Source organism: Cyprinus carpio, chromosome B25, assembly GCF_018340385.1.
Source record: "Cyprinus carpio isolate SPL01 chromosome B25, ASM1834038v1, whole genome shotgun sequence".
In the NCBI taxonomy this organism is placed as follows: domain Eukaryota; kingdom Metazoa; phylum Chordata; class Actinopteri; order Cypriniformes; family Cyprinidae; genus Cyprinus; species Cyprinus carpio.
In genome coordinates this window covers 11,871,202-11,897,425 of record NC_056621.1, presented here as the reverse complement: position 1 = coordinate 11,897,425, position 26,224 = coordinate 11,871,202, and the positions used below count along the sequence as shown (strand labels likewise).

Genomic DNA, 26,224 nt, shown 5'->3' with positions numbered 1-26,224 from the left:
TGAGCACTTTTATACAGGTGGGGTGGTATTACCTAGATCCATGCATGAAACTATCTACTCTAACTTAGGGTTGATACTATTATGATCTATATAGAGGTTTTACAGTCTAGATCTTCATGTTCCTGCTCCTGGAGGGATGATGTCCTTCAGAGTTAAACCTCAACACACTTGCCTGGAAGTTTCTGGTGATCCTGAAGACCTTGATTAGCTGGTTCAGGTGTGTCTGATTAGGACTAGAGCTAAACTCTCCAAGAACATAGATTAAAAACAAGGCGGTGAGGGATAAATGTAGATTCTTTACATGGTACACGCTGTACAAAGGTTCAAAATCCCATCATTTTCTCAACTACAAAACTGCTCTGGATTTTTTGTCTAGAGTTATTTTCGGAAAGACGTTTCATCAGCTGCACAATCATATGCTATTAAACAACAGACAAGTTAAATATGGCACTAACCTGACTGGAGTCATACATTTTAGATCTTTGGCTAATTATCTCTGTTGTGATAAAATCTAGGAAGAGAAATTAGTCCAAAAATACAGAAACTTGCTCTTTGCAAACTATTCTAACTCAAATTTCAGAGAAAATGTTGTCTGAAGCTTAATAGTGGTGAAGTTAAAGTCATGCAACCATGATGTTATTTATTTATATTCTAATTTTAGCTATTTATTCTGCTGATTTGTGTTTAGGCTTCGAAAATAATGGAAGTTGTGCTTATTTGTGAAGATTATTGTCTTGGCGAACAAAACATGTAAGAATCATAAACTTTTGTTTGACAGAGCTATTTTTTTCCAATAATCCAGAGGCCAACGGAAAAAGTTTATTGGATTTTTGATGAGGAAACCAGGGCGATGCTTACTTCTGCGCTGGCCTACAAAAATGTCATCACCTCAACACTCTGTGTTGGTTCTTGGTTCACAAACAATATTGGTGGTTCTTGGGTGATAGTTTCCATTGAAAGTTTCCATGGATTTTGAAGGTTCTTCATGGAACAATTGATGCTGAAAAGGAACCTTTTATGTTTAAGAGAGTAGATAGCTGATGATTAAAAATAAAGGTTCTTTTTTTTTGGCATCAATAGTTCCATGAAGAACCTCCAACATCATCAACTGCTTTTTGGTATCAACTTTTACCTTCAAGAGTAAATTTAGACCTATTTAGAGTGTTAAAATGTTCTTTACATAAGAAAAAATATATATTTTTAAGAACTGTTCAAAGAAAGGTTCTTTGTGGAAGCCAAAATAGTTCTTCAATGACACTGCTGTGACAACCCCCTTTTGGAACCTTTATTTTTAAGGGTGTAGATCCTGACAGCTGGTGATGTCATGATTAATGCAGTTTAGATCTAGATATAATGATCCTCATTGTGATGCTAGATAGCTCTAGATTTAAACAAACTGGATCCAAATTAGATTGGAGTGATCAATCTAGATCCATACAGCTTGTGATCTTGACTATATCTAGACATTTTATAATCAATCTAGATCTATAGCTGGTGATCCAGTGACGTACAAAGCGCTGCAGTCTTATGGAAGGGAAGGCATTTTTTGGTGAGGAGTACAATTGTCTATAGAAGAAGAATGTCAGGGGACGTGGGGCAGAGAGATTGACACTTCCAGAAGGTCCTTCAGACAATATGTTCTCTGAGGCAGCTGTTATGCAGCTAAATGTGCTGTTTCATAAATGTGCCCCACAAAATATCTAATATCAAATCACCATGAGGTATTCAAGTGTAGATTAAGAAAATAATGCTCAAAGAGCTGCTGTATTTCTGTCAACGGGAGCTCAGTGGACACAAAATTTAGTATTCAGCTGTGATATTTGCTTCATAGTTGGCTGGCATTTTGAGAGCTGCACATCAAAATAGATCAGAACTACTAAGCATTGTGATGTCACACCATACTGACAATGAACAAAGAGCATTCATGAAGTTCTTCACAATGAGAAGGTTTCACTGGATACCCTGTGGCTTCATTGAGTGAGCAGGTGGATTCCGTGTCTACAATAGGTGGATGCATGGAGTGAACATCCCCGTCATTATTTCTCAAGCGCACAAAGGTTATTTATGGCCACAGACACATTCATTAGCCCCTTTGTCGCAAGAAAACAACTTTGTCTTCTCAGTCACTTGCTTTTCCCTTTCACTTTCTAAAGGTGGTGAGTTAAAAGTCTCAACCAGTCGCAATGCAAGTCTCTCTCATACCGCAAGGCCTTGCAGAGATATGAGGGGATTTCATGCTGTTATGAGAAACTTTAGTTTTTGTTTTTATTTGACTGTCAGTTCCCAACATAAGTGAGTGCCTCTTCTAACACTATGCATCTTCTACGGATCACAAAAAGACAACAGTCCCATCAAAAATGGCTTTTTAGGGCTAAGTTTGCCAGGTGTTCCATCATGGGTTCCTGCAGTCTCATATGGCAGAACCATTGTATAGGGAAATAGATGTGCATACATAAACATTGCAAACTCAGCACAACACCCACATTGAGAAATTGACTTTATTTGGAGACGCTATAAATAAAGCGAAATTGACTTTATTAGAAGTTACTATAAATAAGCTTAAAGCTCGTAGATCTACACAAGCTTGGTTGCCGACATGCACGCCCACACATTCTACAGTTCAATGGGTGCATCAGTACAGATACAGGGACTTCCTGTATGCATTGAGCTCCAGTGTTTGAGTTTACATATCTTTAGAGATATTCTGTTGACCAAAATATATTCAGGGCTCTATAAAAAGGATGGTCCGATGCTCTGAGGTCATTTTGAGAGAGTTTGGGCTACTTGAAGGAACTGTCACTTGGCCTGTTGGGCCACATTGTCAATACATTATACATAAATGTGTTTTGTTTTTCTGTGATGTATTGAACAGTACTGTTGTAAATTCTGTTACATTTTCTAGCCTAGTTCATGTTTAGTTGAAACTGCAGGAAGGCATCAGTTAAAATGGGATGAAAATTTCATTTTTGCACTGTATGCAAATAATTGTATTATTATTTTAAAATATTATGCTACTTATAGACAGCATTTTTTTATTTTAATCTTAAAAACTTCATTACTATGTAGTATTAATATTACATTATTAATATATTATTGCATACAATATTAAGACTGCTATTTTTATTTTTTATTATTAAGAATGATAATAATAATACATTAATAAAAACAATAATTATGTGTTACTATACTTAACTTTATTTGTTACTATATTTATATTATTATACTTAAAATAACATAAAAATAACAATAATAATAATAATAAAATGTAATAATTATATTACATTATATTATATTACTATAATACTACTACTAATAATAATATTTTTTATTATTTAAACATTTCGACAATAATAAAAACAGTTGTGGTGAGGCCAGTAAAAAATGTTGGCAGGGCAAATGAAACATGAACTACTGGCTCAACCGGAATATCGAGGGGTAAAAAATCATTAGGCTACTGAAATTTATATTTTATTTCCCTGACAAATTAAGACTTTTGTGGAGCCGAATCATGCCAGAGGAAACATGAATGCTTCTCAATGAGATGACAGCACTGTTCAAGGTGTGTTCACCCCTGTCTTGGGGTATATGTATGTCGCCCTCTAGTGGATGGAGGACTCCATGCTGGTTTTCTTGAGCATTTGTTAGAGCGGGCCATCTTTCCATTGACAATTTTATAACTAACAATCACATTCTTTCTGCAACTGTACTTAAGTTGTTGAGAAATGAGTCCCATTCAACATGATTAACCTCATTTTAGTCCCAGACAGCAGTGATTTGTTGGATTTGTTGAACAAGGATCATATTTTGCCATCAGGAAAAAAAGATAAAGTGAATGCTGACTGTAAGATGCTGACTGAGAATGATCTATGTTTCCAGGTTTGGACAAGCATGAGGAACAAAAATGGATAGGGCAGTTCCTACGGGAAATGCAAACAGTCACTTGACATTTCGAAACAAATGCTAAGTGTTGCTGCTGAAGTGGTGTTCCAGGAGAAGCAGAGCTGGGCTGGGTCCTGTCGGAGGAGAGAACAACGAGAGAACGAGAGAGATAGAGGTGAACAGATAAAGAGTGAGAGAATACATGAGGGAGCGCCATGCGGTTGGATGGTATTCTTGGGAAAGTTTGCAGCTCTTGCAGTATCTGGAGCTCAGCTGGGGACAAATACCACATGGAATCGAGAGGAAGCCTGCAGAAGTAGAGAGGGCCTTCTAAAGGAATGTTTCACTTCAAATGGAAAATGTTTGCAGCTGTTCACCATCGTATAATGTTGTGTTATATATGGTATCCCCTATGATTCTGAACAAACAGACTCTTCTGTTGTCACCTGGGCTTTTTAGGGCATCATGGTTTAGGTCGCTATTGTGTAGAAGGTATATTGTATTGAAGGTGTTCACCAGCTGGAGTGGACTTTTCCAAGTTTTTCAAGCTCCAGAAACAAACTCCAAACAAACAATATTATGGCCTGATTTTGTTTGAAATGACATCACCCCAGATCTTCAGTTGTTCTTTTTTAAGTTCGCTTGAAGTATAATGGGGCCGTCACAGTACCCTTTAAGGCAAATCAGTCACTTTGCAGGTATCTTTTAATCTTAAAGGGATATTTCACCCAGAAATGAAAATTCTCTCATTAATTACTCACCCTCATGTCGTTTCAAACCCATAAGACCTGCGCTTATCTTCAGAACACAAATTAGGATATTTTTGATGAAATCCGAGAGCTTTCTGATTCTGCATAGACAGCAACCCAACTGAAACTTTCAAGACCCAGATATGTAGTAAGGACATCATTAAAATAGTCCATGTGATAGTGGTTCAACTGTAATTTTTTTGAAGCTACAAGAGTACTTTTTGTACTTTCACATTGGTTTCACTGATTCACCATGTTGACCAACAGAGACTTCTGTGTAAGCTGTGCCTCATGCAATGCTATTAATGGACAATGAACCTTTTTCGCCTGTGAAATTTCGCTGACATTTTGCTAAAGTGCCTGCACCTTGAGTCTTCTACTTGTAGGGTGTGTTGGTCTTCTTTCTGCCCCAACAGCACCTGACCTGACCTCTGGCAAGCTCCAGGTACGGATTCCTTAAGAAGACGTTACCTGCTTTCACTGAGATGCCAACCTTAGAGCTTGGCTGGGCGAACTTGGCAAGGCCGTAATGTCATTGTACTCCAGCCACTTATTGTGAAGTTCACCTCGAGTCCATCTATTTTCATCGTTCAATGGCTCCTCTGTTCTCTGTGGTTTATAATAGCCCCGCAGTTTGGATGACAGCAAGGTGTGGAAACAGTTATTGGAAACAGTTTTCCAGCAGGCACCTTCACCTATGCCTGCTCCGAGAGGCCTCGCGCAGAAAAGACCGGCCTTTTTGGATCTGTTGGAGGTTTGTTTTTTGTTTTTCACTGTCGTGTTTTGTGGTAAATGTTGTTGATGAGCTAATGCTGTTTCATCCTCACACATTCTGGTGGTTAAAGATCACGGACACTTTTGTGAGAAAAATGAACATTGCGGCAGACGAGAACCTTGCCGTTGTTGTTTTAGCCAATTCGGGGAAATCCCCTGAAATGATTACAATTTTCCCTTCGAATAAGTGTGTGTGCACATTGTACACTGTTTTTTCATGTCCGAGTGTCTTAGTTCCTTGGTGCGAGGTATGTTGTTCTTGCACCAGTTGCCTTTCTCCTGATGACGCCACCCTGTTGGAATTCGCCCCCTTGAAGTTGGTGTGTGTGTACATGCACCAGCGCAGACACACGCCTCCGTACATAAAGGGGAGTCAGGTCCCCCCAGAGCCCAGGGACTCAGAAGACCCCTCTGTTCTGCCCCTGCTAACCAAGACCATTTGCTGCAGTGTTTTTTCTTGCCCCACGTCTCCTCCTTTCTCATTTTCTTTCTTTCTTCCTGCCCGTTTTCACCCACTCCCCTTCCTGTCTGGGTTATGGCAATTGTACATAATTTTGTTTCAGGATACGGTGGAGCGTTGGCTGTGTGTGATGTGGGGGGCGCACGGATCGGTCCTCCAGAGGCCATGAGGGGGTTCGCCTTAGTCTGATTGATGGGGGAGGTGTCGCCTCTGTTCACTCATCCATCACATACTTTATTTGGGTTTTAGAGAAGAGGAAAAGGAAAAGGGAGGGCAGGAGGGGGTCCTCGCTCCTCCAAAAATATCAGACCGGTGAGCTCGCCATGCTTTCTCTACCCCCCTGAGCCCACGCAGGAATAGACGTCTTACCCTTGTGACCCAGCACCATTCAGCAGTCTCAGCACTGGCAACAAAAGACAGATAAATGTGGCCCAGATAGATTTAAAGCAGATTAGGGAGCAGGTTTCTGTGTTCTGTAACTTTCTATTCTTTCCTTAGCTGTGAAGAGTGGAAGAGGAATTCTGGGACATTTAGTGGGCGTGTTGGCTTTGTGCAGGACTAGAGGTGTCTGTTTTGATGTGCTTTCTGTTAAGACCCTGACAAACAGACTGTACTAGTTCTGTCAGCACTGCTAATTATGTAGCGTCTGATATATATTCAGGTTCCCAAATGTTTTGCCACACCTGTTAATGGTAAAAACAACAACTACAAGAAGAAGAATATTTAATTTATTATTATTATTATTATTATTATTATTATTATTATTATTATGGCTGGTTAGAAATATTTATTAAAGTTACATTTTCTCTTCTCCCTCATAATTTTTATGTTGTTCTATAAAATATTTATTTATTTATTTATTTATCACAACATTTTAAAAAATAATAACTTAGAAACTGTTCAATTTTATTTAGCATTTAAAAATACTACTACTAATACTGCTAATTATTATTATTACTATTACTATTATTATTATTATTATTATAATGGCTGTTTAGAAATACTTGTCAATACTGTTAAATGTTCTCTTCTTCTCCATAATTTTTTTAATGTTGTTCTTTTGTTCTATAAAATGTTAAAAATGTTTAACAATAATAACTATGGAACTTTTCAACATTATTTAGCATTTTAAAAAAATTCATAATTTGTATTTATTAAATGTCTTTTCCACAGCTTAAGATGTATGGAGGAGCAAACCTGCAAAAAACAATAAATAAATAAATGTGTATATAAATAAATAAATAAATATGAAAAATAAATAAATAAATACATTAATGTGTGTATAAATACACATATTCTTGTTTAAATACATATATAAATAATTAAACTTGTGATGAAAGTAGGCATATAAATAAAATAAATTGGTGGGCAAATGGAAAATGTTAAAGATGGCTTTACAAACAAAAACATATTTAAAAATCTATATATTATTATGTATATTATAAAATTATTAGCCATGTGCTAACCTCTTTGCAGGAGCTGTTGGATAAGGGGCGTGCCCCTTCCATGTTCAAAGTGTATGTGGCAGCTATTGCAGCAAACCATTCTCTCGAAGCTGGCTAATCGATCGGCATTGGGGCTTGTCTATAGTCCTACAGGCCCTATGGGGACCCCGCTTCGCGCCGCTCAGTTTGGCAGACTTGCAGCCCCTTTCACTTAAAATGGCCCTCCTCCTAGCTTTGGCGTCAGTTAAGTGAGTGGTGGGTGACTTGCAAGTGCTGTCAATCAGCGCCTCTTGTCTTGAGTTTGGATGTAACGATTATAAAGTCGTCCTGAAACCAAGACATGGATATGTTCCTAAGGTGCTCTAGACTCCGTTCAGAGCTCAGGTGATCTTCCTATTGGCACTCCCCGCTACTGATGGTGAGCAGGGTCAGAACCTGCTCTGTCCAGTAAGGTCTTTGAGAGTATATCTATAGCGCTCTAGCCTGTTCAGACAGTCAGAGCAGCTTTTTGTTTGCTTTGGAGGCCGCCATAAAGGACTGCCAGAAACAAAGCAGTGACTTTCTCGCTGGATTGTCGATGCAATAGCCCTGAAGACATACAATGCCCTATAGGTGTGTGGGTCCACATTTGCCAGATTTTACAACTTAGATGCCCCCTTTTGGGTGAAGCTAGTTGTATTTATGATTCTCAGCCACTAGCTTGGGGCACACTGTGCCCAGGTTTTTAGGGTTTCTTATTACTAGTGCTCCGAGACTGGGCTTGCAGAGCAGATTATTCTGTATCTGCTCATAGTGCGGCGTGATTGGATGCGTTCCCCATAGCGTTATATGCAATGGGAGAGACTGTTCAAAAGGGTACACTCTGGTTACTGATGTAGCCTCTGTTCCCTGAGATAAGGGAATGAGTGATGCGTCACTCGTTGCGCTATAAGCTGCACGTGAATCGATGACTGTTGCTTCAGTCGAATGATCTGATGAATGGCGCTCTGAGCCGACTTATATAGGGGTTGGCTCCGCCCTTTCTGGCAGGCTAAAGTGCCATTGGTTTGTGCAGCTACACAAACGTGAACAAATCAGGCTTCAGAACAGAGTAAAACAGGAGTTTACTCCATAGCGTTATGCCTTTATCTCAGGGAACCGAGGCTATGTCAGTAACTGGAGCGTTGACCAATATAATAAAGGTTACAGCAATGGTAGCAAATCAATAGATTTGAAAAAGATTTTTAACTGTATACATTGAGATGATTTTCAGCTTCCATGTCTCATGTCAACACTCCACTCCACAACACTCACCAGCAATGTGACCTGGAAATCTGCAATCTCTCACTCCATTTTTGTTTGTAACACTTATTTTTCATGATCCAGTTCCCCATTTTAAATTTTTTTTTTTCAATCTCGGAAATGCACACCATAACAGAAGTTAGAATGTATTTCTAATATTTAATGTCTTTAAGAATAATTATTGTACGAATTGTATGCAGGTCGCAGGTTTTTGCGATTACATTTGTGTCTTGTTTTGATTCAAAATCAACTTGAAAGATTTCACTTGCATGTTTTCAACTTGTTTTTACAGTTTTTACCTCTCAGTGTCTTGGGACCAGTTAGCAGTATCTCTAGCAAGTCTGTATTATTCATGGTTGACTTCGTTAAAACAGAGGAAATAGAAATGAATCATTAAACCCATCACATACCCTAATTCAAATAATACAAACTCACAACTTTAACTGTCATCGCCATCAACCTCAACTCTCACTGTCCTTTTCTCATTTTTATTCATTTTCCTCTCCAGTCTCTCTTTGTCAGAGAGCCTGGTGTTGTCAGGCAGCCAAGACGCTCTGATATCCATTTTGCATGCTTGTTAGAAAAAAAACATAGTTATGAATATTCAGGGCATTCAGCAATTTCAAGGAGGGGGAAAAAAGATGGAAGGTAGCAAAAAGAGAGTGGGGCAGAATAGCTTTGTTCTTATTTTAAGTGCATCAGTCATGGAGAGGAGTAGCTCAGAGGCAAACAGCTTACTGTAAAAGTCTGCGGCGCAGGGAGAATGGCAGCTTCAGATTAGGCATGGTCTCTGTTTGAGGGTCCCATACTGGACTGGAGGATGTCTGGTGCCGCTAAACCCCATGACTTCAGACAGGCGGTTCTCTGGGGAGAGACAGTATTACAAGAATCATCATTTATCATCACCTACTAAGTAAAGTGTCAGTCGGTCAAAACAGAACTGAACTTGTAGGAAAAGTGCATTAGCAGGTAATTCCATGAAGACAGAAAGCAGAAAAAGTTCTTCAATTTCAGGCAAAATATTACATCTGGATACTTCATACCCATTCAAACAGAGATTCTGGACTTTTTTTGTAGACAAATGTAACTTCCAAAATTAATGATTTGCATCTCAGATAATTAAATTGCATGATAATTGTTGGAAAAAAAAATGTTTGTGTAAAGGCAGAAATCACCAATTCACGTTTACATTTATATACTTTGCCTTTATTATTTCTAATAGGTTAATCTTCATAAGTCTCTTCATCTCACTCAGTACATTCATCTTCATGAGCTTGTTTCTTAGAAAAAAAGACCCATTAAATGAAAAGTAAAAAAAAAAAAAAAAAAAACTGTTTACCTCAATTAAAAGTGTTTTATTTTATTTTTCATTTAATTTTAGATTTTTATTTTATTGTAATAGGGGTTAATATGATTAATATTAATTAAGGGCATCATTATATTTTATTATATTTTGTTTTTTCATTTTTAAATAAGTGATAATTTGATAAATATTAATCAGCATAATGACATGTATTTTATTTTATTGTAATGGGGTTGATTTGATTCACATTAATCAGTACAAATGTATCATGCTGCTAAATTTTATTGTTAAATTTTTTATTTAAATTTATTGTAGCAGGATTTAATTTGATTTGGTTGCCCAGACAATTTTTATTTTTAAAATTTGAATTTTTCTATATAAATTTAATTGTCTCATTAGTCTGGACCTGCGTTCAAATCCTGACCTATCAAATAGATTTGTAAAAAAAAAAAATGTAATAAAATGAACAAATTGCTAACAGCTAGTGATCACCATGTATTTTATGTGTATGGAAAATAGCAGCTTTAATGTTTTGATGATAACTCCTTAAGTGTTCCACCGGAAAAAAAAATTGAAGTGACACGAGGGTGGGTCAACGATGACACAATTTTCCAGTAATTTTAGAAATACCACATTGTATTGAATGAGTGGTTTCTGCCACAGCAGTTTTACACAAACACTTTTTTACTTGCTACAATCTAACAACTTAATAATCAAAGATACAAATTATCTTTCCAAACATCTGAAGGGCCACTGGCAATCCAAAAAATGTATCATATTGATGTGACTGTTTTGCAAATGCCACAACCTTATGGAACATTTTCCATGATATTATTAGGAAAGAGCACTTATTGGAAAAGCTTGCTGGACTTTGGCCTATATACGGCGAGTCAAAGAGCTCAGCATATTTTTGGATGGCTTCTGAAGGAGCACTTGTTGTCTCCTCATCCTACGCAGTGCACTGGACCCTGATCCTTCATTATTCTCATGCTCTTTTCCAGCTGTTTCTGAGCAACAGAAACCCATAACCCATAACCCCCCCCCATAACTGTATCCCCCTGAATTCTCTCTGGGAAGTCCTGTGAAGAACGCCGTGGATGTTGTTCCCTCCACGTGTTGGTGTGTAGATGCTGAGTTTTCACAACCAGGAATCAGTTTTAAGACAGTGCCAGGAGTTACCATCACATGCCTTGAATCCTCAGTGTGAATATTTATCTGAACTGCGTACTTCAAATGAAACCTCACACTTGTTCGCTTTCGAGTTAACAACACCTCACAACAACATCCCATAACATCAATCAAAAAAACCAGTCTAACAACACTACATCATCGCTGGGTGAGCTTGTGGCTAAGGAAGTGAATGCTAAACATGATCTTTATCCAAAATAACTGAGAGAGGTTAAGAGGCCATGTGCACTACAGACTACAGTCAACTCTATCATTATCTGAAGCTTGTTATACGCGTGGGCCACTTATGACACCCCGCAGGGCTCTGTTGTGCCCCACCACACCAACAATTTGTGATGAGTCACAAACGTGTGGCACGCTGGGTTCCTACGAGAAACACCACCAGGGACGACATAGCAGTGGGTAATGGGGATATGAGTGGACAGGAAAAGAGACCACATCATAAGGGGATGCTGCTGTGACTCACCGCCTCTGGAAGCATAATGTTTATCCAATAATGTGAATGAAATCCTCTGGGTTTTCAGCTGCCTTGATCGTGCTCAAGCTGTTCGTCTGAAGTTTTAGATTAACCTTAGATTAACCTTTAAAAAAGAAAAAAAAAAAGAGTAAAAAACATGGTTTGGTATTGTTTTTTATGGTACCTTAGTAACACCACAACAATTAAATTAAATTAAATTAAATTAAATTAAATTTAAATTAAATTAAATTAAATTAAATTAAATTAAATTAAATTAAATTAAATTAAATTAAATTAAATTAAATTAAATTAAATTAAATGAATTTAAATTAAATTAAATTAAATTAAATTAAATTAAATTAAATTTTAATTTCATTTCATTTCATTTCATTTAATTTTAATGTATTTTTACAACATAATATAACTTTTTATTTTTTAATTTACTTTTTTATTCATATCAGTTTTTACACATGTTGTTTTGTTTTGTGCCATGGCAATACCTTTGTATTCTTTGCTATTTTGAAATGTATTCTTTGTTTTGTTTGCTATGGCAGTACCTTTGTTTTGTTTGCCACTGTAATACAATTGCATTTGTTACAATATTGGAATCCCATGATTTAATTTAATTTAAAATAAAATAAAATAATAAAATAAAATTAAATTATTTTATTTAATTTTTAAACTAATTTAATTTAATTTAATTTAATTTAATTTAATTTAATTTTATTTTATTTTATTTAATTTTCAACTTTTTATTTATATCTTTTTTTTTTTACTTTTTTGCACATTTCAGTTTTATTTACATCATCTGAGCGATCTGATCAATTTAATGCATCTATTATTGTTATTAGGCTGCATCTTGTCTCATAACACTTCAAGACACCTGCATTCTATTCTGTTTCACACCTTCTGTTATAAACGTTACTTATAATAAATTTTTATTTATAACATTTTTGCACATTTCAGTTTTATTTACATCATAACGTTACTACTTTTAATAGTAAACTTATTTTATTTGTTAATCATGTTATATTTGTATTAAATTTCATTTAATTGAATAAAACAACTTTTTATTACCAGAAACACCCAACAGATATATATGCCAGGCGAATCTGTTATGAAACATTACTCAGACCAGATAAACCATTTAAAACTATTATATGTTATATAATATATCTTCGTATGAAGCAGGGAAGACTTCTTCTCGACCACCATGTGTGAAATACTTCAACGAAGAAATACTAGAGAATTTTTTCACATCCAGTTGGCTTGCATGCTCTCCATTTCTCCTTCCTCCTCTGTCATGTTATCTAGACAAACAGCAGCTCTCAGCATGTTAGCAGGAGAGCTCGAGGTAAATGCTATTTGTCAGCGTTCCTGCATCAGTGCCAGCATTAGGGTGGGCTCTTTCTGGTGAGTCCTGCTCAAAGAAGCCGGTGTAGTAAGTTAACGTTCTTGAACAATGCGGTGGGTGGGAAAACAAAGCAAGGTCTGAAGGGAGAGCACACCTCAGAGACTATTAACAGCACAGTTGGGGTCTGCTAATTGCTAGAAATGACTGCAGAGCTTGGGAATATGCTCCAGTCTGCCGGGGGGAGCTCCGCAGAGCAATTTTAGAGTTTATAGTATCTTGTAGTTCAGTTTTGAGATCTTCAGTCTTGGTGGCATTTAATAGAATGTTTTTTATGACTGCTTCATCTGGAAGCACAAGATGATTAGGTTATCTTTTCTGTCTTCCTCTTGTGCCCTTGTGTCCACACCGGTCAGACTTGATGGCTTTCTGGGTGTTTGGCGCTTTTCAGCCGGGGAGGAAATGAGTTTTTCCATGCTCCTGCGTGTTGGAACATTTATCACCACCATCACCAGGAACTGCAGTGCAGGAAAAATTGGCTTGGTCTAGGATCTGTCACCAGAACCTCGATGTATATGACACATAAATATTAAGTCCTCCCTCTGTTCACCACTGAAATCATGTCCTTCTGTTTAATTGTGTGAACTAGCAAAGAGTTTAACCTACCATGTTGCTTGGATCCAACATGCTGACAAATCAAAATAACAAGACAGACTTGTAATACAGATCTGCGTCAAATGTAAGAAGAAAAAAATCAACATAGTTTCTTAATAAAAAATGTGCCTCTATTTACATTTTTGCAAAACTCCAAAAACATACCAATAAATAAAATTCATAAGATGAAGTTGAACTCTATTGGCAGTAAAACACTTAAAAACTTTTACTTTTCACACAAATTACAGTTACAGTGGCAGATTATTAATGACTAATGAGGTGCATTTTTTGCACCTTTTATTGCACAATATTGTTATGACTTCTGTATGTTTTTATCATAGTGCATGATTTCTAAACAAATATATTTTGATCTTTGCATCACATAACCAGCTCATTTTATATTGCTTTTCTGGTGTAGTAAACTTGCTTGGTATCTCACCCGGTACAACATTGCATTTTCATTGTGAAGTGCTCAGATACAAATCCTGTGAAACATGAGTTATGAGAAAATAGCTAGTGAAAATGGCATGGTTGCCTCAGCAAATGCTTTTTTTATCTCACGTTTGATTTTGTTGACACTTATTAGTTAGGGTTGTTTTCCAAACTGTCGTGATACGTACAACAACCAACATATAAAAACACATTCACATTCATCTGTTTTGGATAAAACTGAACGTCCTTGTATCTCCACTCACTGGGCATTTTACAGAAATATTTGGGTGCACTCAGTGGGTCAGGGTTTGAGACAAATGGAAAACCATCAACATGGTGCCAATTCCACAGATATTTAGCACTGTTTGTTATTGAGTGTGAGCCACATCAGCATTTCTATCCCTCACTTGGTCTATTCAGAACAGGATAAATGTAATACAGGTGTTTGACTGTGTGCATTAGATGTCCCTGAACGTCACAGACGAGTCAGGAAGGCATTGTGGAAACGTGTTCATCAATAGAGGGGAAGTGTGTGGCATGTAGAATAACAAGAGCGCACGAGGCCGAAAAGGATAATCTAATCGTGCTCATTCTACAGGGACAATATATCTTATTTCAGGAACAATGCTATAGTGTGGTCACGCCTGGATGACACACAGGTCAATTGTTTCATTCCAGGCGAGAATTACCTGGTTTCCAAAGGAAAGGCATCCTCTGTGCAGCTCTGGGAAAGTGATACATTCTGCCAAGTGCCACGATCACCACCCAGGTCGATCCGGAGTCAACAGTGCAGGCGGCACGGGGGGATTCCAGCGGCATCAGCCCAAGCTATTCTTATCAGATATATTTCAGACACAAAAAGAAAGGGCGGTATGTTAATAGCAATGTCTTTGTCACATGCCCAAGAAAGAAACTTGCCCAACAGAAATAGCAACTCTTCAGGAAAGGGAAACAAATACTTTGCTTCTGGTTTGGATTGATCTAGACTCTACGGACAACCATTAAGAATGAACTGCATCTGCTGATAGTGTGGTTGATTTGCAATTTGCACCTTTTTTTTTGTTTTTATACTCAATTCACTAAAAAAAGTAAAGAAATCCATTCTGAGTAGGTCCATTCTGAGTGTTTAGTTGTAGATGATTCAGCAAGAGTCCATAATCTGTTGTACTTTTTTGGAACTGTACAGTATTACTCCAACACTTTGATCCAGAAGCATTAATTTGTAACACTTTACACTATGGTTCAAGAAGAAGATATTTTTAATAATATTTTTTACATACAATGAAAGTCGATGGGGTCCAAATCAACATCGGACCCCATTGACTTTCATTGTATGGATGGGCAATATGGACAACTGGACATTTAATTGACAATTTTCATTGTCTTTTGTGCTCCACAGAAAAATGAAGGTCATAAATTTTTTATGGTAAACTATCCTTTTAATCTTCTTGTAAACCGTTACCATGTATTTACATTTAATATATTTTTTTAAATTCTGTTTTATGTGTCGTCTCTGTACTGAAAGAGATTTTCAGTTGTATTCTACTGTTATGCAGGTAAGTGACGGCTCAGTAGTCCAAAGTGAAACACCTGTTGATAAACTTGTGGAATCACCTAGTGTTATAGTTTACTGTGGACTGTCACTCTTTTCAATGTATGCTACACCAAACAAGTATAGCCGCTGCCAGAACAAGCGCACAAGTTAATGGCTCGGAACACATGCTTATCCTGACCATCAGCTCAACAAAAGCCATAATTATCTGCAAAATAAACTCAATCCCATGATTGTTAGACAAATAATGCATTAAATACTTCCAGATAAACTTGACTCTGAATAGCCAGAATCCTCTGATTCACTTGTACCATTTTAACATCAACCTGTATAGGGATGAGTCTCTTATGCTCACCAAGGCTGAATTTATCAATTTATTCCTGTGTTGGCAAAGGCAATTTTTCAGCAGCCATTACTCCAGTCTACATGGTCACATGATCCTTTCAGAAATCATTCTAATATGCTGATTTGCTCAAGAAATGTTTTGTGGAAGCATGATACATTTTTTCAAATTGAAAGTTCAGCATTTATTTGAAATAAATTTTTTTGTAACATTATAAATGTCATTACTATCACTTCTGATCATCACTTCTGATCATCCTGTATGACATTTATTTTTTCAAAGTATGGTACAACACTCTAAAGAAGATGCATCTTGGCTAACATGTGATTTTTCACACTGTTTTTAGTGTCTCGCAGCATTTTACGACCCGTTTCACACTGTCTAGCTTTTAAACGTAAGCTGTCTAATGCAGAAGCCTCCTTCAGGCAGCCCACAACTTGTAGATTTTAAAAAGCGTGCCCTGTTGCACATGCCCTAGACCTGTAGGAGTTTCTTCCATTCTGCTTTAATTTGGAAAAATAACATGTATTGCAGATTAAGCATTGCAATGTGCTCTTTGTTCCTCTTAAAGACAAATGAAATCGAGTCCTCTGTAAAAACTTACCTGAGTGTTTGCTTTCTTTATGACTCAGCATTGTCTGACCCATGAGATTAACTTTATATAGGCCCAGACATTATTTTTGGCATTTTTCCGACCTCCTCCTCCCATGCAGGCTGGAATTCCTCCAGGAAGGCCGAAAGAAGCCTGGCACTTGCTTGCAGCTTGCAGCCAGGCTTGGGCAGCTGGGATCTGGAGGGAGTTCCCTGCAGTTCTGGAGCACTCTGGCACCAATCACACCCCCTACATCAAGCCCGTAACACACACCCCTCCTGCTCCTGCTCCACCTTCTTCTGCACAATACAATACAGAGGAGCTCTGTCCTTCTGTACACCCACACCATACACACATAACACATCACACACACACACACACACACACACACACACACACACATACAGCAAGGAAGCTGTAAATGCAATTCAAGGATTTAGAGCAGCGCTGGTGAAAAAGTGCAACAGGCGCCCCTCGGTTGCCTTCCCGGCTCTGTGTGGCACTTGACACAGGCGCTCTCGCATAAGCTGCCTATTATTCATTGTTAGTGGCAAGACTCTTCAACAGGTCTATTCATTTACAGAAACAAGTACTGTACTGGGTATCAGCGCTGCTGAAAGGATCCCCCCTTTGCCCTTTCAAATTCGGCTACCATGCGAGCTGCAGCGCTGAACTGGAGCTGTTTCTTTAGCTGGAATCCATAGCAGATTCTCGCTCCCTGGAGCATCACGGCACCTGCAGCAAGGAGTCACCGAGAGTTTTGGCTGCACTGGTAATGCGCCACTAGCCCCACCTACCTGCTGAAAGGCGGCCCACTGACACCCTCCAGATCGGTTGTCTGGGGTTCTCAGCAGCCAAAAAAGCAGTAAAAAAGGAATTTCTTCCTAATGGTCCATGAAAGCTGTGATTCACCACTTATTATTGTTCAAGCCCTGGCGAATCTTTCCATATTACCTCAGCATTGTAACCTTCAGAAAACCTATCCGTCACACTCTAGGGTTTATTTTCATGTCACGCCCCCTTGTCCCGCTGTTCTGACTTGCTCAGGCAGATCTGCAGAATACAGTCGAGTAATCAATGGCCCAGAAAGCCCTTCCAGCTGGACACTTGTCATTGGTGATGGAGGAAAACCATGACAACCGGCCGCTTCTAAAGGACCGCTGGCGTTAGGGAGGTCAGTGGCCTGCTACGAACCCCCTCGCGAGTAAACAGACTTGACGGGGAAGGGCTCTCAGACTTGGACTGTGTTCTTTTCAATAATTGCGCTCATTGTTCTCCAGCCACTGTCGGTTAGGGTCGCAAGCTGTTTGGTAGGCCCCTGTCTGTCTGCCACCCCCCTACGCTAGCAGTGGTAGTGTTGCACCCTCATGGGTATCTGCTTGATGCCAGCTTGGTGACCCTGATGCCCTGGAACTGATGTGCCTGACAGTGACAGTGTAGGTGTGCATAGTAGAATGAAAATAAAACCCATCTTTATGACAAGTATAAATCAATTTTGCACTGCTAACATGTTTATATGCAGTGGGAGATTTAAATTATATTAAGTATGCAATTGGAAGATGCTGTTATTTAAATATATCTATCTGTCTGTCTGTCTGTCTGTCTGTCTGTTTGCCTGTAGTTTGTTCTGTTGTTCTATCTGTCTATCCTTCATTCTGTCATTCTATTGTTCTGCCTATTGTAGGCTTTTTAACTTTTTTGCTGCAAACTTTTCTAGTTAAAATTAGTTATATGATTTTTTTGCAAACACTTTTGCTAAATGAATTATTGAAAGACGGTGTATTCAATTCTGAATTCACAACCTCATATGAATATAATCCAAGAGTACAGTACTGTAAATCCGTCATCTTGGCATTGACAGTTTTGCTTTTACCTGCCCTTTACAATCTGGGTACAATCTTTTCGGCTACTGTTTTATAAATACTTGATATTCAAACGTACTGCTTATTTTACAAACTGCTTTTCCCTTACTATGTAGTAGGGACGTATGGACACACGAAAAAAACTTTGATGTTACTAACGCCATGCTTCAGTTGAGCTACAGAAACTACAGGAAGTGCTGGTTTCTGCATCTCACATCACAGCACACCCAAAGACACATGCCTCACACAGATAAACAGCTGGAACATCATCAATATTAAGATTTAATAGTGAGAAATCAGCAGAGCCCTTGCTTTCTGACATTAGTGCATTTCATTGTACTGTATTTCCTTGCACTTCTTTGTGTTTATCAAACAAGAGACTCCCGCAAGTGGGGCCTCTTAGACAGACTCACTGATATGGAATGCAACATAAGAGCCGTTCAGAACGAGCGAGGAGGGAGCACCTAAAAAAAGGAAGTCTTACAAAGGAGATCCTCACCCTTCCTTGTTTTTTCATTCTCTTCCATTTTTAATCTTGTCCAGAAGCTTCTTCACATTATGGCTGCAGGAGCTGATCTCTGCCAAACAAGCGTGGGAACTGACCCGGCCCATCCACAGCAGCCTCATCTGCAGCCTGTAATGATGGAACCTCAATGACATCATACACGTTTCGGAGCGGGGCTCTGGTAACTGTGCCGTACGCCTCATCCAAATACCAGTGGCTAAACGGAACACACACGCCGAGCTGAGCAATGGAAGTCAGATGGTCTTCGTTTTCTTTATTCCTCAACCCCCCCCACCACCCCTCGACTCAAGCGCAAGCGGCTGTCGGGATTTAGAGAGAAAGAGACCGAGGGGCCTCCGCGAGGGTCGGCCTCGACTGTAAATGTCGGAAAGCAAACACAGGCCTTCGTAACAAAGTGGAATCTGATATAATTTACCCCAGGCTGCAGTGTTTGATCTTCACCTACTTCAGGGTGCTTGTCAGAGCCATGGAGTGGGGGGGACTGGTGCAGCTTATGGGCCAAAAAGTCGGCGCTTATAATCTGACGTCATGTGCGTTGAAAAGTATTTTCATGTGTGGGTTGACATTTTGAAAGTTGCGGATTGCATGCGAGCATTGCTGCTGTTTTCTTTTCATGCTTCCTGCATAAATGTAGACATATTTAGTTACCTCCAAGGACTCCTGTAATATAAAACACTGCCTTCGCTTCATTCCTCATCAGCCAATCTAGGCATCTTGAATTTTTGCATAGTTCGTAGCCTTCGCTATGTTACGATACAACTATAGATGTTTAGTCGGACAGTATGGAACCATTTTGATATATATACGCTAAGAAACTAACCCTACACAGTTAGATTTATTTTACATTTAATTTAGCATTGAGCTTTGGTTGGAGCCCTGACACACGGCGCTCATGTTGAGTTTTTTTTTTATCTCAATCCTCTCTCTGTTCATCATTTTCTGTCCGTCCATCCATCCATCCATCCATCCATCCATCCATCCATCCATCCATCCATCCATCCGTGTTTGTTTCTTTGTGTTTAAACATTAAGCATCAAATCAATTACATAATCACCTCAGATAATTTTTTAGGATTTTATTTTGTAGAATTATAATACTACTATTACATATGATATTACAATTTAAAAAGTATTTATTTAAATATTGAGTTTATAGCATTTATATTTATAATTATATTAATTATAATTATTTAATTATATTTATAATTACGTTTATAATTATATTAATAAAATTACATTCTTGGCTTTTTCATTTGCCCCCATATTTAAACATAGCATTTTAAAAAAACAATATTTTTTTAAATATCTAATTATATTATATATTCCAATAATAATAATAATAATAATAATAATAAAAATAATAATTAAAAGTTAACATTAAACTGAGTTGAATTGGAATTGAACAATTTATTTATTTAACTATTAAACTTTTTATATTATATTATATTTTCCAAAAATAATATTGTTAACATTAAACTGAGTTGAATTGGAATTGAACTATTTATTTAATTATTGAACTATTTATATTATATTATATTATATTATATTATATTATATTATATTATATTATATTATATTATATTATATTATATTAATTTATTATATTATATTTTCCAATAATAATAATGTTACCATTAAACTGAGTTGAATTGGAATTGAACTATTTAGGAAATGTACATTTGATTCAGTAAGTTCTCAGCATTGATAAAGTTTGTAGTCACATTATTATCATGTTTTGTGTCTTGACTATTTCTCCATGCCAGCATCATCTCTTTCCTAACAATTTCCTAGCAAGCAGGAGTAATAAATTAAAATAATAATAATAATAACAACAGTTTACAGTAATTCAATCATTTACAGTAGCTCAACATTGTTTTGAGTTTGGTTTTGGAAAGTTGTACACTTGCTTTAGCATCTGCCCTTCAATGGTGGCAGTCATGTTAGTTTTCTTCCTTTTAAAGGGCGTTTGAAGTCTCTCAGCTCTGTAATCGGTCGGTGACCACCACTCCTATAGTTAGCACACCAGGACATGTGTGAATTTAACTGCAACAGAGTGCACAGAGTTCTCCATCTTGGGCCCATCAGCGACTATATGAAACAATTCCACATTTATAACACTTTACATATGACATTCGTATACCCCATTATCTGCTACAGGAAATTCCCGAAGCGTATGATAATTACAATAATTTGGAGCTTATGGCTCTTGTTGTCTTCCCATGCTGGTTCGTCTCCTGGTGGATCTGAAGCCTCAGTGAGCCACAGTGCCGATCTGCTTTGTGGCGGATGCATTTTAAGTACCTTCAAATTACAGGTCTATGGAAAATAGGATGAGCTAAAAACATGCACAGTGCAGATATAGAAGCACAAGGGAATTTTAAACCGAAGTATGATATTACAAACACTCAAAAATTTGATGCACACGTTGGTGCTGCTGCGCCTTTTCTGACACCTCAAGTTTCAAATGCGGTAATTCTGTGACAAGGAGTCAAACTTTTCACTGTTTTTTGAAAATACTTCAATTTAGTGAATTTGCAGGAAGTAATTGTACTTTATTATACATTTTTCAGAAAGTAATTATTACTTTATTATGAATTTACAGAAAGAAATTAAATGTATATTTCCTCATTTAGGTACATTGAATAAATCATTAAATAGATCATATGTAAATACTGTAAAACAAACAACAACAAAACGTTAAACTTTGATGACTTTGTTTTTGGAAGATGTCAGAAACCAAAAGGAATGCATTAGGATGGCTACGCAAAAAAATAGACAGTGTAGCAGAGTGTCTGTTTTGCATTAAGGAGAAAATCTTAAAACAAATTTCTCTGCAACTTATTAACAGTTTTCACATGCTAAGTAAAATTCCCTGTTTCTGTTCATAAAGTGACAAAGGCAGCCAAATGACTGTTTGATGCCAGAGCGGTCCACCTTTGAAGGCTTCTCCCGTGGCTGAAATACCTCTGTCTCACATTACAGCCTTTCAAGAACAGGACTAGTGTAGCCTGTGATTCCAGGTTAATAGTACTCAAGAAATCGGAAACATCAATCACGAACTTTGCTGTTAGTTGCGAACATTAGTCCTTTAATTAGTGTGTTAACATTGTGCTTCATTAGAAAACATGTCGTACTGCTGACAGACAGTAAAGGGAGAAGCCAAATTCAAAGACTATGCGAACTTAAGTTTTTCATGATAGTTCAGGGGCAAAGCAATGTGGTCCGATTCGACTGACTCTAATGATTTGGTTGTTAGAAGTGAATCAATACATTTAGCACAACTAGAGTATACTGATTCCAAACCAAATGACTCTAATGATTTGGTGCTTTTTAGTGAATTAAAAACATATAGCACAACAAATAAAGTCTGATTCCAGACCAATGATTCAATTGTTTTTAAATGAAGACACCCATTAATGCATTTTATCAGTAATATTTTTTAAAATTTTAATGAATAAAATATGATACTAGATGTGTACTTACTATTGTTTAAAGGGGTCATATGATGCTTTTTTTTAAGATTATTTTGTGTATTTGGTGTAACAGAATATGCTGACATGCTTTAATGTTGAAAAAAAAACATTTTTCAAATACTGTACATTATTGTTGGTCCTCTATGCCCCATCTTTCTCAAACATGTTGTTTTCTACAAAGTCCCTCCATCTGACAAGTGCAGTCTGCTCTGATTGGCCAACTGATCCAGTGCATTGTGATTGGCCGAGCACCGCAAGCACTCGTCGGAAATGTAACGCCCCTTTTCATAATCGCGAGCTTTATCTTTTAAAATAAATGTAAAGACAGTTAATAATGTCCTTCAAGCCTGAAAGGGGAACAGAGTCGCATGACAGACACACTGATGAAGCTCGTATGTGTTTGCAGTACACAAGCCACAGACGGTTAAGACAGCTGACTCCACTGTGTGTGACCCTCTCTCTCTCTCTCTCTCACACACACACGCAGACACACATACACGACACACAAAATTCCGCATTTGAACAGTCAAAAGCAAATACTTAAACTAATAACAAAACATACTTACAGTAGCTGATTCAAAAGTGCCAGATTGTCGTAGCAAAGTCAGAATTACCTCCTCTCCTAGGTTCACAAAACGGTCATCCATAAAATGCATTGCTGTTCTGTTGTAAGTAATCTTTAAGATTCATAAATTCATCTACTTTCGGAAGGCCAAATAAAGTGCTTTTGCTTTCGCCTTGATACACAGCATCTCCCTGACACTGCTGCTTCAACACTAACTGCGGTTACTGAAACCACGCCTTCTTACTTTGCCTGAACATTAGGGCGGCATTACGCAAATATTTCCACATAATGACGTAGAGATGTGGGGGCGTGTTTGAACGAGCCATTTTAGGGGGGCGTGGCAGAGTCTTAACTTTGATAAAGAATAACATTTGGTTTTGAGACTTTAGTCTTTGCAACGTCAGGTATCTTATCTATGCACAATCAGCTTGTAACACTCCAAAGAGAAAGGAAAACTTGAAATCGCATCATATGACCCCTTTAATATATATTTATTGGACTGCCACCTTAATTAAAAGTCTTTGTGTAAACACCTTTTGCAAGAGCTGTGCTATTTATTGAGTTATTATTTAGTAAATAACATTATTATTAAAATAATTTTATTTTGAAATGATCTTATCTTTTGGCAAGGAACATGATAGTAGTTTAAAGTTCAGGGATCAATACATGCATGAATTATCAGACTAGTATGATTGAGTCAAGACCTGGTCTGCCTTAAAATACAATCTCAGTTACCAAACTTACCACAACTTCCACACACTCCTGCACATGCACACACATACTCGGCCACTTAAACCAGTTTAAATAAAGTCAGATTATTATCAGCAGGTAGAGAATGGGTGTTTTTGTCGAGTGTGGATCCATTTACTAAGCCAATCTGTTAAAGCTGTCCTGCTGGGAAGCCTTCACAAGCCACAATTTATTTTCCTTGGAAGTTACTAATTGACCGGGCCTGTTGATGGGGATGCATGGGAATCATATGTGACTACAGCAGTGGATCAGGGCTCCATTTGCAACCATTTAGCGTGCGGCCAATGCTCGCGAAGCACACGCAGCGTGCACGGCTTGAACAAATAAGACCTGACAGAACGCTCACTTTCTCACAATCACCAGTTAAAATGTGGTTCCCTTTGTGTCGATGACAGGGACAAATGCAGGGATGAGGTTTCCCTCACTGCGGCTGAGGACTTTGAACTAATACAATTTCCTGCTATGATTATTGTATATATTCGGGGACTGGTAATTCTTACTGTACTGCCACACAGAAGCGTATCCCACAATGCAATTCAGATGCTCCACTTCAGAGCGCGATGTAAGATTTGTGAACAGCGTTTAACCTCAGGATGACTAACAGAATTGCTCCAAGCAAGCATTAATTGCACTAGCGGAGGTGAAAGTTCACACAAGAGGGATTGAAGTTCTTGCTGGAGTGATTTATTTTATTTCTAAAAAGTAGTTTTTGTTATTGCTGCCATTGGCAAAAATTATGTCAGTCCAGCCCAGGCTATTTGCTTTTCAGGAGTCAGTCCTTAGATTGATTGGTTTAGCATTATGTAAGCAGGCACAACGAAAGAGAGGACATCACTGTAAGGCCCAGTGTGTTTTTCTTGTGGGAAACCATTGTCCTTCGGAAGGTGCATCAGACTTTCAGATGAGTTTGTGGAAAAGTACGAAAGATCCAAGAAGAGTAGGACCAGTAAGGATGAACTTTGGCCTAGATGTTTGTACAAACTGCAAACATCCACTGGGAGTCAGCATAATATTTTCTGAAAGCTTCTTGTGAGTCGATGTGCACAGGTGAGTTCAGGTGTTGGTAACCAAGCTCCTCTGATACAGTAACTTACTGCTGTTTAAAGGGACATAAAAAATAAAGTTATTATTTTCTCACCCTCATGTCATTTCAAACCCATATGACTTACTTTCATCAATGCCACACAGACAAAAGGAGCCATTTCGAAAAATATGCTAGTTGCTCTTTTCCAAGCAATTAAAATGAAAGTAAAACAAATCTTTCTTTTCACTCAGATTCTTGAATGGGACAGTCTTAATGTTGAATGTTGAATCGGACAGACTTACTGATTTGCGTACAAATTAGTTTCAGTTCACTTTATGTGGTCACAGATTTACATTTTTAACTTAAATTATAGACCGTTTCTCACACAAAACTATTAAAAGACTTCGGAAGACTTGGAATACAAAGCACATATAGATCAATTTTATGGCATTGTAATAGTGTTTTTGTGTCCACTAGTGTTTTAGTCTAGCCAATGGTTAAGTAATCCAGCCATTCCAATAGAAATCCACACGATTGGCAGTTTTGCAAGAGGGCAGAAAAATTTGGCTCTAATGATTTGGCACTATTCAGTGAATCAGAAACATACAGTGCAACCAGAGTTGTCTGATTGCAAAACAAATGACCCTAATTATTCAGATCTTTTTAGTAAATTAGAAACGTACAGTGCAACAAGTGTAGTCCATTTCCAAAACAAATGGCTCTAATGATTCAGGCCTTTTTGATGAATCAAAAACGTGTAGTTCAAGCAGTGTAGTCCATTTCAAGAATGGCTGACTCTAAACATTTGGTTGTTTTTAGTGAATCAAATACATTTAACACAACCAGTGTAATACCAACCTGATCTCACAGCAATTCATACATATTTTACATGGTAGCTAATTCGTACGACCTCATTTGTACGAATTCGTAAGATTTGTGAAAAATCATATGCATTTTACGAGATGGCAAATTCGTAAGAATTCGTATGCAAGACCAACCCTTACCCCTCCTCTAAACTTACCTCTCACAGAAATCGTACAAAATCGCATGAGTGAGGTTGTACGAATTAGCCACCTTGTAAAATACGTGGGAATTGGTCATAAGATATCGACTCCTGACCCAAGGAATCTTCTGAGCTTTATTTTTTATTTTTTTTTTAATCAAACTTCAATTAATGTTACTGACTTGTTATTCATATGACAGTGTGTAGTTAAAAATGCATACTATCCCTTTTAACAATTTGCACAATCAGCCATTAAAAAAAAATATGACGAGTGTGTTTTTTTTTGAAAGTCTTCAAAAGTGACTGTCGGTAATAACATTGACTTCTCTCGCCCATAAAGCCTAGTTGTCAAGCTTTTAAAAGCCAACCTCACCCAAGTTTAGTTTGCACTCATTGACCTCAAAAGTTACAATTCTCTTTATCCGTCCCACCCAAGGACAGCTCGGCCCAGCAGATGTTATGGATCTGGAAGCCTTAGCCGTGCCAGTCGCGTGCCAACCTTGCTGGCCATGCCACCAAAATGGGCATTTGGGGTGCGTCTGGCACCGGTGCCTAGTTCTGG

The 26,224-nt window shown here is 37.7% G+C and overlaps 1 protein-coding gene and 1 long non-coding RNA gene across 3 annotated transcripts in view; one reads left to right on the top strand and one right to left on the bottom strand.

Annotated features, from left to right (window-relative positions):
* Positions 1-26,224, top strand: part of LOC122133881 (G1/S-specific cyclin-D2-like) — a 151,331-nt gene that overhangs the window by 43,626 nt on the left and 81,481 nt on the right. The gene's annotated exons all lie outside the window — the stretch shown is intronic.
* LOC122142451 lies at positions 9,320-16,787 on the bottom strand. Its single transcript, XR_006158612.1, has 4 exons — positions 16,473-16,787; positions 14,663-14,806; positions 11,546-11,660; positions 9,320-9,452 (listed from the first exon to the last, which is right to left on the bottom strand). It is a non-coding gene; the product is annotated as an uncharacterized LOC122142451 (long non-coding RNA).